Consider the following 12,644-nt stretch of genomic DNA (forward strand, 5'->3'; position numbering starts at 1 on the left):
TATTCTACAATTTCCAGAGAAACAGGTCCTTTTCTTTCAAGAATTTGGATGACTACATGGTCAGAGAATGTAAGTCACTATGTCCATGCTTTTCTTCAATGAAGATCTCCAAGTTACCTTTCACAAATTGTTCTTTAGTGATGGTGTGTTTCAACCCTGAAACACTCCTTACAGTAACATGCTTGAAGATTCATAAACTCAAAATTTGTTAAATTTCTGTACACATGGTCAAATTCCAGGCAAATGTTTGCCTAAAGAAATTATCAAGGGCTCTGTGCTGTCTAAATGGTTTCACTAATGAACATCCAAATGTATTCCTGTTTCTTATAAGAAATTGCTTTACATTGTTTAACAAGTTATATGTATACTTTCCTATGCAGTCTAAAGTCTGCCTTACTTAATAATTATTATCTTAAAAACACAGTGATTTTGTCCTTAATAAGACAATCCTGGGTTTTTAAACAGGCAAGAGATTTTTATCCTTACATCTTTTTCTAATAAATGATCCAAGGAAATGAGTAGAGGATTAGTGTAAGGAAGAAGCCTGTCTGTAATTCTTTCAAGTTAATGGAAAATATTAAGTCATTTGTCTCTGGTTTATTAAACTTGTATAAGTGGCTCTTCAATGTCCTTGCTTTTGCTGTACCCACTAGAAGGAAAATTTCTCTTAGCAGTTTCCTCAGTTTAAAGGAACAGCAGATGCAAGAGTCTCTTGTCTTACTATAAGATCTGAGAATATTGTCATACTGTACACTCTGTCTTCTCTTTGGTAACATCCTCAACTTAAGTTCTAGATTAATTTATATGGATTCTGTTATGTCCTCATGGAGAAATACTATGATTTTAATACCTACTGAATTACATTTGGGCTGTAATTCAATTGCCTAGATTACATACTGTACATTGTTTTGGTACATAAAGATAACATAATCCAATGGTTTTTATTTGATATATGCAGACAGAACTTGTACAGAGTCACTGAGATGTGCAGCCAGCTATCTCCAGAGAGTCCTCTGCTCTTTTCAGGACTTATGACATGACTTCTTCCTTGTCTTATATTCTCTTATGCAGATACTACTACTTTAGAGAAAGATAGCTACACTAGTGTGAATAAACACGGTCTCAAGTGATGCTTGAATTCTATATTAACTCAGATTATCCCTACATTTCCTTTGTTTTCTATTTTGCTAGGCTACAGTAGAACCTTGACAAGGGAAATATTAATGACATTGCATGTTGGAACAACCACACTCTAAATCAGTTTGGTGTTCCTCAGAAAATTGGACATTGTACTACCTGAGAACCCAGCTATACCACTCCTGAGCATGTACCCAGAAGATGCTCCAACATTTAATAAGAACACCTGCTCTACTATAGTCATAGCAGCCATATCTATAATAGTCAGAGGTTGCAAACAACTCAGATGTCCCTCAACAGAGGAATGGATACAGAAAATGTGGTGCATTTACACAATGGAGTACTACTCAGCTATTAAAGACAATGACCTCATGAAAATTGCAGGCAAAAGGATGGATCTAGAAAATATGCTGAGTGAGGTAACTCAGTTACAAAAGAACACACTTTGTATGTACTCACTGATAAGTCGGTATTAAGCAAGGAACATGGAATACCCATGACATAACTCAATGACCAAATGAAGCTCAAGGGAAAGGAAGACCACAGAGTGAATGCTACAGTACTACTTAGAAGGGGAGCAATATAATAAAAAAAAAGTACAGGGAGGGAGGGATTTGGGAGGAAGAGATGAGGGGGAGGAGAAAAAAAGGGCAGAATCAGGTATGAGAGGAGATGTATAGAGTGTCAGGAAAATGAACACAGATGTGTAGCAATGGGAGATAGGGAACTGGGGTAGCAACCAGAAAGTCCCAGATGCCAGAAAAGCAAGAGCTGCTTCTCAGGACCCCATGGGGATGACATTAGCTGAAATAACCCACAAAGGGAAGGGAGAATCTCTTGAGACTGTATCCAGATGTTAGGCATGGTCCCCTTGTTGAGAAATGGGGCCACCCTCCTATCTCCAAAGTTTTAACCCAAAATTGCTCCGGTTGAAAGGAAACACAGAGACAAAGAGTGGAGCAGAGACTGAAGGGAAGGTTATCCAGAGATGGATGTACTCACCTGGGGATCCACTCCACATGCAGACACCAAACCCAGACACTATTGCTGATGCCGAAAGGTGCTTGCTGACAGGAGCCTGATACAGTTGTCTCCTGAGATGGTCTGCCAGATCCTGTCCAATACATATATTGAGTCTCACAGACAACACCATCAGACTGAGCACAGGGACCCCAATGGAGGAGTTAGGGGAAGGGCTGAAGGAGCTGAAGGTGCCTTCTCTGGCATCAATGGCAGGGGAAGACCTTTGTAGTGTGAAGGCTTGATGCCCCAGTGTAGAGGAATTCTAGTGCAGTGAGGCAGAAGTGGGTAGGTGAGTAGGGGACCACCCTCATAAAAGAAGGGTAAGGGGGTTGGGATAGGGGGTGTGAAGAAGAGAAATCAGGAAAGGGGGATAACATTTTGAATGTAAACAAATAAAATTTCCAATTAAAAATAATATTAAATACATTTTAAAATGAGAAAAAAAAAAAGAATGAGCTATATTTAATCAAATATATCTTGTAACAATATGTTAGGTTTCTAGCAGTCCAGAGCTTTTTTTATTGTTTTCTTTCTCTTTCTAGATTAATCTTTATTAGGGAAGTCTTTAGCACAAATTTTCTTTTTTTTCTTTTCCATTTTTTATTAGGTATTTAGCTCATTTACATTTCCAATGCTATACCTCAACCCATCTCTTTTACTTTCATAACTATGTTTGAGGCAAGACTAGCAATTTGGTGCTCTTTGTGGATGCCTTCCTGATGAACCTTTATGATCTGGTGCTCTGTACTAGTTCTACTTAGATTGAAACATTACCTATTGATGGAAAAAAAAATAAGACATAAAATTATCAACTCCAAGTAGCTTCAGAAAGTTCCTGAGACTGACCCTATACATTAGGCTTATCTATCCCAACAGTTATAAATAAAGACCGATGAGAGCCACTTTCAGATAAGTCCAGAGCTTGGAAGAAATAAAGCAAACCAAGATAAAAAAGGAGTCAATCTCAGCAGTCTGGCAGAAACAGGGACCAGGTAACTTTCAGAGAAGAAACATAGATCAACTAAACTTACTGGAAGATACTCATAACAACTGAACCACCTAGAAAGGACACTCTTTAGATAGTTCAGTGGCCTAAAAGCTGTGCTGTATGCTTCATGTTCTAAGATTTCACACATACTGTGACAGAGTTTGGTGATGCATCTGCCTTTGAGTCATTTCTCCTTCTGTGATTAAGCACTCACTCATATTACTAGAAGTTACTCCAATACAACTCATTGTTTTATGTAGTTAGACATTATAACATCTGTACATTTTTCAGTTGTGAGCTTCTGTTCTGGAGAGAAGAGATGTGTTCTTTTTTCACATGCACAATCCATCATACAACATCTTGTCTAATTGTATGAAAGAACATTGTCAAATACTGTTGTAGTCTTTGTTATATTTCAATCATGTTGGAACTTGGAAGGTAAGACTTTACAGGAAGTGCTCCTTCTAAATAAATATATAATGAGGTATGTAAGTCTACACAGCAATGCTTTTGAATAGTGTGTGAGGAGGACATGACTGGACTTTAAATGTGTAAATGAGTAAACCACAGGCAAAGATTAATAACAAAGATAGTTACATAATATATACATATTAAATGTGCCTAACCAGCCATATGGCAAACACTTCAGTCTACACATTTAAAAAATTTTTATTTTATATGCAACAAAAGGATACAAAACCAAAATCTTACCCATTTTAGTTATTGTAATTGTGTTTTTTATGTAACATAAGGATCTTTTGTCTTAGCAGTAAATACTTCTTGGGAATTCACCTAGCATGTAGACCAGGGAATAACATCGGTGATCTTAACCCTCCCTCCTCTTCTCCAATTCCAATTTCTTTTTTCTTTCTTTCTTTCTTCCTTCCTTCCTTCCTTCCTTCCTTCCTTCCTTTCTTTCTTTCTTTCTTTCTTTCTTTCTTTCTTTCTTTCTTTCTTTCTTTTTTTATTGGTTTTTCAAGACAGGGTTTCTCTGTATATCCCTGGCTGTCCTGGAACTCACTCTGTAAAACAGGCTGGCCTCGAACTCAGAAATCCACCTGCTTTTGCCTCCCAAGTGCTGGGAATGAAGGTGTGTGCCATGACTGCCCAGCCAATTCCAATTTCTAAGGAAGCTCTATATTGAGAGTTTTATCTGACACCAGTCAGTATGGCCAAGATCATTATAACAAATGACAACCCATACTAAGGAGTACATAGAATAAGAGAAACAATCATCCATTGCTGATGAGACTGCAAACTTGTCCACCCATTAAGAAAACAGTGTGGGAGTTCCTCAGGAAGCTGGGAATAAACCTACCTTGAAAGCCATAACTAACTCTTGGGCATATAACCAATAGATGTTTAATTGTACTGCAGAGACCTTTGATCAACTATGTTTGTTGATGCTCTTTTCATAAGACATAGAATTTGGAAACAGCCTAGATATCCAATTTGGATGAATGCATAAAAATGTGGTTCATTTACACAATGAAATATTATGCAGCCATTAGAAAATGGAATCATCAAATTTGCATTTGAAGGGTTAGAGGAAGAAAAAGTCATCCTGAGTAAAGAAACTTAGACTCAAAAGGGCAAATATTATGCATATTTGGGTGTTAGGTGTAAAAGCTTCTGTTAAAAAGGCTATAATCTATATTGTTGTTCTTCCTAGAGAGTTGCAGACCCCTTCAACTCTTTGTGTACTTTCTCTAGCTCCTCCATTTGGGCCCCTGTGTTCCATCCAACAGACAACTATGAGTATCTACTTCTGTATTAGCCAGGCAGTGGCTAAGCCTCTCAACAATATAAACTAACCAGTACCCTCAGAGCTCATGTCTCTAGCTGCATATGTAACAGAAGATGGCCTAGTCTGCCATCATTGGGAGGAGAGGACCTTGGTCTTGTGAAGATTATATGCCCCAGTACAGGGGAATGCCAGGGCCAGGAAGCAGGAGTGGGTGGGTTGGGGAACAGGGTGGGGGGAGTGTATAGGAGAATTTTGGGATAGCATTTGAAATGTAAATGAAGAAAATATCTAATACAAAAGGCTATAATCCATATAACCACAGTGGTTCAGTATAACATAAGGGGCTTGAAGAAGGTATGGCTCTCCTTGGAAGGAGAAATTGAATAAATAATGGTATATGCAACTGCTGGATACTGAATTGGAGAATTAATAAGTGTTGGGGAGAGAAAAGTGATGAAGAAGGAAATACAGAGAGGGAGCTAAAACTAAATTTCCAAATGAGGGGTCTTATAGAATACTAATACAGTAGAAGGCTTCTAAAATGTATGCGTATATTAAGTAGATCAAGATAAAATGAATAAATAATGGGGAATTTGGAGCCTCAATGAGATATTTTTCATACCCAATGAATCTTTCAGTGCCAGAAATAATTGGCATCTAATGCAGTTATTGTCCAAAGAATCCCCAAAGAATCCAGACTATTGAAAGCCTATTGGTTGCTTTCTACAAACTGATTGTAAGACCTTATTGTTAATGATAGAAGTTACACAATTCATAGAACAGAGAGAAGTCAAGCTGATGCCCACATAGAGCCTTTAGCCCTATAGATTAATCATGATTCTAGGAGATACTATGCAAACTACCAAAGGAGAAAGATAAACAACAAGCTAGTTTGTGTTTCAATGATGACCTGCTTGCAAGATGCATTAGCTAGTGTCACAAATGTTATGACCTAGTGAAACAGTTGCACAAAACTAATATTTGATTGGATTTAAGGCACTCTCCAGGAGATGGAACCCATTCCTAACACTGCTCTGTGACCAACAACCTGAGAGTAGTTAGACCAAAGACCTATGAGAAAAATACTATCTTGCTAAAGGAATATATCTATAAAATGATTTCCAAAGAACATTCTACTGTAGTCATTATTAATCATTATCAATTGATCAATTGATAGGAACATGTACAGTGACCCTCAACCAGACAAAAAAAAAAAAAAAAAAAGAAAAAAAAAGAAAAAGAAAAGTATACTCAGTCCCTAAATAGGGTTTTTTGTGTTTTGTTTTGTTTTGCTTTGTGTTTTTTTTTAATCTCCTTAATTCAGAGCTCTGCAAACAGGAAGTGGGAAGATTATAATACACAGTGAACTCAAAGGATGTGAAGAAAACAAGGACTTCTAAATGAACCATGTACATACAAATTTATAGAGACCATGGCAGTATGCACAGGGCTTGCACAGGTTCACCAAATGGGTTCCCAACTATGACACAAGTGAATGATAGCTCCCACCTCACATCCAAAAGCTATCTCCAATTCTTAACTACTTAAAAATAATCAATTAGTGTTGTTGTTGTTGTTGTTGTTGTTGTTGTTGTTTTTAACAGGATTTCATGAGAAATACAAAGCAGTGTTAAGGGCAATTCCATGTCTAACAGTAGATGGCTAACAGAAAATCAAGTCAATAACATCTTTGAAGATCTTTGGTCTCATAGCCCTTGGTCAGGACAATATTATTTAATTTTATATGCCATTTGCATATATTATCACTTCCAGTATTGATTTATGCTATTTCTGTGTGTATAAATCTCTCTCTCTCTCTCTCTCTCTCTCTCTCTCTCTCTCTCTCTCTCTCTCTGTGTGTGTGTGTGTGTGTGTGTGTTTGTGTGTGTTTATGTGTCTGTCTGTCTGCATTAATGTCTTTATGTGTTTTTGTGCTTTTGCTTTGGCTGTTTTTCTTCTGTTTAATTTTTGTTTTATTTTAATCTCATTTTATAATTATTACTCAGGAGCCTGTTTTCTAATAAAAGACAAAGTGTATGGATTTCGATGGGGTAGGAGTGGGAGGACATTGGAAGAGTTGAGGAATGGGAAACAATAATCAGAGTTTATTGTACAAAAAATCTATTTCAATTAAACAAGAAGATATATATTTGATAAAGAACTGTTAGCTTAAATCCCATTCTGTTATTAGGTCAGACTTTAAGTGTAAGGATAAGAGGCCAATTTTAACAAATGAAACACAGGAAATTTCCAGTCTCTATCTGTACCCCAGAGATAAGTCTTCCCCTCAGACCTCCAGACCCAAATCCCACCCAGAGTGAGCTCATCTCCCAGGAGTGCTGGCACTACTAAGTTCACAGGTGAGACTATCACTTTTACCCCAACAACTCTCCAAAGAGGGATCCACCAGTAGTTCACAGGACAGAGGAACTGCAGAGCAGCCATGGATGTGATCCTTCCAGGTCTCAATTTGTGCCCTCAAGATAAGAAATAAGGCAGTCACTCAGGTCTCCCAGGACTGATGATACACCTAAGATCACAGGCTCACAGCCCACAGGAGAGACAAGCTCCAGTAAGAGACAGCAAGACCAACGAACACCTGAGATAACCAGATGTCAAGAGGAAAGTGCAAGAACCTCAGGAACAGAAACCAAGGCTACTTGGCATCATCAGAACCCAATTCTCCAATGCACACAAGTCCTGCATACCCCAGCATACCAGAAAAGTAAGACTCAGATTTCAAATCACATGTAATAATGATGATAGAGGACTTTAAGAATGACATAAATAACTCTCTTAAAGAAATACAGGACAACAAAAAAAGTAGGTAGTAGCCCTTGAAGAGGAAACAAAAAATCCCTTAAAGAATTATAGGAAAACACAAATAGGTGAAGGAATTGAACAAAACATTTCAGGATCTAAAAATGGAAATAGAAGCAATAATGAAATACAAAGGGAGACAACCCTGGAGATAGAAAACATAGGAAAGAGATCAGGAGTCATAGATGTAGGCACCACCAACAGAATAAATAGATAGAAGGGAAGAATCTCAGGTGGAGAAAATACCATAGAAAGCTTTGACACAACAGTCAACAAAATGCAAAATGCAAAAAGCTACTAACCCCAAACATCCAGGAAATCCAAGACACAATGAGAAGACCAAACCTTAGGAAAATATGTATAGAAGAGTGAACATTCATACATCAAAGGATCAGTAAATATCTTCATCAGAATTATAGAAGAAAATTTCCCTAAGTTAAAGAAAGAGATACCCATGAACATACAAGAAGCCTACAGAACACCAAATAGACTAGACCAGAAAAGATATTCCTCCCATCACATAATAATCAAAACATCAAATGCACAAAACAAAGGAATAATATTAAAAGCAGTTAGGGAAAGAGGTCAACTAACATATTAAGGCAGACCTATTAGAATTACACCAGGCTTCTCACCAAAGTCATGAAAGCCAGAAGTCATGGCCAGATTTCATTCAGACCCTACAAGAACACAGAAGTCAGCCCTGGATACTATATTCAGCTAAACTCTCAATTACTACAGTTAGAGAAACCAAGATATTCCATGAGAAAACCAAATTTATAGATCTTTCCAAAAATCCAGGCCAACAAAGGATAATAGATAGAAAACACAAGCAAAAGGAGGGAAATTACAGCCTAGAAAAATCAAGAAAGAAGTCTTTCAAAGAAGAAGAAGAAGAAGAAGAAGAAGAAGAAGAAGAAGAAGAAGAAGAAGAAGAAGAAGAAGAAGAAGAAGAAGGCTACACAAACATAATTCCTCCCCTAACAACAAAAATAATAGGAGTCAACAAAGACTTTTCCTTAATATCTCTTAACATCAAAGGAATTAATTCCCCAATAAAAAGACATAGACTAAAGGACAGGACATGTAAGCATAACCCAACATTTTGCTGCATACAGGAAATGTACCTCAGTGACAAAGACAGACATTATCTCAGAGTAAAAGGCTGGGAAAAGTTTTTTTATCAAGTGAGTGATCCCAAGAAACAAGATTGAGTAGCCATTCTAATATTGAGAAAATCCACTTTCAATCAAAAGTTATCAAAAAAGATAAGGAAAGATACTTCATACTCATCAAAGGAAAAAAAAAATCTACCAAGATGATCTCTCAATTCTGAACATCTAAGCTCCAAATGCAAGGTTACCCACATTAATAAAAGAAACTTTACTGACATTCAAAACACACATTTCACCTCACACAATAATCATGGGAGACTTGAACACCACACTCTCATCAATGGACAGATTATGGAAAAAGAAACCAAACAGAAACACAGTGAAACTAGCGGAAATATGAACCAAATGGATTTAACAGATATTATAGAATATTTCATCCTAAAACAAAAGAATATTCCTATTTCTCTGAACCTCATGGTACCTTCTCCAAAATTGACCATATATTCTGTCACAAAACAGACATCAACAGATACAAGAAGATTCACATAATCCTATACATTTTATCAGCTCACCACAGTCTAAGGCTGGACTTCAATAACAACAACAACAACAACAACAAAAACATCAGAAAGCCCAAACATACATGGAAGATGAACAACACTCTACCCAATGATAACTTGGTCAAAGAGGAAATAAAAAAGAAACCAAAGACTTTTTAGAATTTAATGAAATTGAATGCACATCATACCAAAGCTTAAGGGACAGGATGAAAGCAGTGGTAAGAGGAAAACTCATAGATCTGAGTGCCTCAGGAAAAAAACTGGAGAGAGCATACACTATGAGCTAGATGGCACATTTGAAATCTCTAGAATAAAAAAGAAGCACACATACACAAGAGAAGTAGACCACAGGAAATAATCGAACTCAGGGTTGAAATCAATCAAGTAGAACCAAAAAGAACTGTGCAAAGAATCAACAAAAGCAGAAGCTGGATCTTTGAGAAAATAAACCTGATAGATAAACCCCTAGCCAGACTAACCAGAAGGCACAGAGACAGTATCCAAATTAACAATATCAGAAATGAAAAGGGAGAGAAAACAACATAATCCAAGGAAATGTAAAAAGTCATCACATCCTACTACAAAACACTAACTCAGTAAAATTAGGAAATCTCGATGAAATGGACAATTTTCTATACAGATACAAAATACTAAAGTTAAACCAGGACCAGAAAAAACATCTAAACAGCCCCATAACTCCTAAAGAAATAGAAGCATTCATTAAAATTTCCCAACCAAAATAAATCCAGGATCAGGTGGTTTTATTGCAGAAATCTATCAAACCTTCAAAGAAGACCTAAAACCAATACTCTTCCACCACTACTCCACAAAATACAAACAAAGGAACATTACCCAATTCATTCTATGAATCCATAATTATGCTTATACTTCAAGCATACAAAGAACCAACAAAGATGAGAACTTCAGGCCAATTTCACTTATGAATATTGCTACAAAAATATTCAATAAAATTCTCACAACCAGAATTTAAGAACATATCAAAAGCTACATTCATCATGATCAAGTAGGCTTCATTCCAAGGATGCAGAGATGATCCAATATATGGGAATCCATCAACATAATCTACTATATAAACAAACTCAAAAGCCAAATGATCATCTCATTAGATACTGAGAAAGCATTTAACATAATTCAATACCTCTTTATAGTAAAGGTCCTGGAAAGATAAGGAATTCAAGGCTCATACATAAACATAGTAAAAGCAATATACAGGAAACTAGTAGCCAACATCAAACTAAATGGAGAGAAACTTGGAGCAATTCCACTAAAATCAGGGACTAGGTGTTGGGCACCGGGTGTGGGTAAATAAATGGGGTAGGAGAGAACCTGTGTCTCTCCAGAGTTCCAGTGCTCTGGGTTGGCAGACACAGCAGACTGCTGCACACTCTCCACACAGCTCTGACTGTGGAAACCCACAGAATAACAGTCTGAGGGGAATGGAGAGGAAACAGTCTGATGTCTTTGGGCCTCATGGAGGCCAGATATGACAGGTTCTCACTCTTGGACACCTTAGATGCTGCTGTATTTTGTGGAAGAGCTGAGAACGAAGTGGGGGGGCCCCAGGGGCAGCTCACTCAGCCCGGGGACAAAGGAGAAGGAGGCAGGGAGCGGGGTTCGCTAGGTGATTTCCATGTGGGCAAGAGTCCTTGGTCTGGAGCTCAGGAAGGCCTTCCAGTGGATGGTTAGATGTGGCTCTTTAGAGGAAAATTTGATCTGTTGCCCCAACAGGGCGAGTCTTGCTGAGCAGAGACAGTCCATGGTTTTAGAGCTTTATTGTAGAAAGGCAGAGAGAAAGAGAGAAGGTAGAAAGAGAGACCGGCCATGGCCAAGTGGGAAGGAGGAGGAGCAGAGGAGCTAGAGATGAGAATAAGAGAGCTGAGAGCTTAAGAGAGAGAGGAGGGGCCAAGTAGCTCCTTTTATAGTGGGCTGGGCTACCTTGTTTCCAGGTAACTGTGGTATATAGCACACCTGGCTATTTTCAGGTAACTGTGAGGGTGGAATCTAGCCAGAATGCCAGGAGCTTGGGACTTTGTCTGCATGACTGATAGTCACAGGATTATGGAGTTGGGGGCTCCATGATGTCAGGCTGGGAGCATGTCTATCTGGGAATATGGCTCACTGTTCTGTCCCTTGTAGAGTTTCCACTGGGTCTACTGAGTAAGTCTTGTTCAATCAGAAAACAGGCTGACTTTCATGGTCACTCAACTAGACAAGGCTGCTCAATTTCTCTGTCTACATATTTAATGAAGTACTCCAAGCCATTGCCAGATCAATTAGACAACAAAAGTAGGCAGAAGGTAAGTAAATTGTAAAGGAAGAAGTAAAAATATCATTCTTTACAGAGGATATGATAGTGTACTTAATTATCCCCAAAGATTCTACCAGAGAACTCCAAAACCTGCTAAAGGACTTCAGCAAAGTGGCTGAATATAATTTTTAACACAAAGAAATCAGTAACCTCCCTTTACTCAAAGAATAAACAGGCTGTAAATGATAACCTTCATAATAGTCACAAATACTCACAAATAAAACATACCTTGGTGTGACTCTAACCAAGCCTGTGAAAAAACTGTATAGCAAAAACTTCAAATCTCTGAAGAAAGAAATTGAAAATCTCAGAAAATAAAAAAAAAATCTTCCATGTTCATGAATTAGATGATTAATATAGTAAAACTGGTCATCTTGCTGAAAGGATTTGACAGATTCAATGCAATCCCCATCAAATTTCAACTAAATTCTTCATAGAGTTAGAAAGAGCAATTTGCCAATTCATTTGGAATAACCAAAACCCAGGACAAAGAAAATTATTCTCAACAATAAAAGAACTTCTGGGGGAATCACTATGCCGGATCTCAAGCTGTATTACAGAGGAATCATGACAAAAACTGCATGGTCTTGGTACAGAGACAGGCAGGTAGATCAATGGAATATAATTGAAGACCCAGAAATGAACCCATATACCTATGGTCACTTGATCTTTGACAATGTAGCTAAAACCATCTAGTAGAAAAAGACAGCATTTTCAACAAATGGTGCCCTGTCAACTGATGGTCAGCATGTAGAAGTGTGCAAATCAATACATTCTCATCTCCTTGTACTATGCTCAAGTTCAAGTAGATCAAGGAACTCCACATAAAACCAGATACTCTGAAACTAATAGAAGATAATGTGGGGAAGAACCTTGAGCACATGGGCACAGGGGAAATTTTCCTGTGGCTTATGCTATAAGATCA

The sequence above is a fragment of the Mus musculus genome, chromosome 3, assembly GCF_000001635.26.
Source record: "Mus musculus strain C57BL/6J chromosome 3, GRCm38.p6 C57BL/6J".
Taxonomy (NCBI): Eukaryota; Metazoa; Chordata; class Mammalia; order Rodentia; family Muridae; genus Mus; species Mus musculus.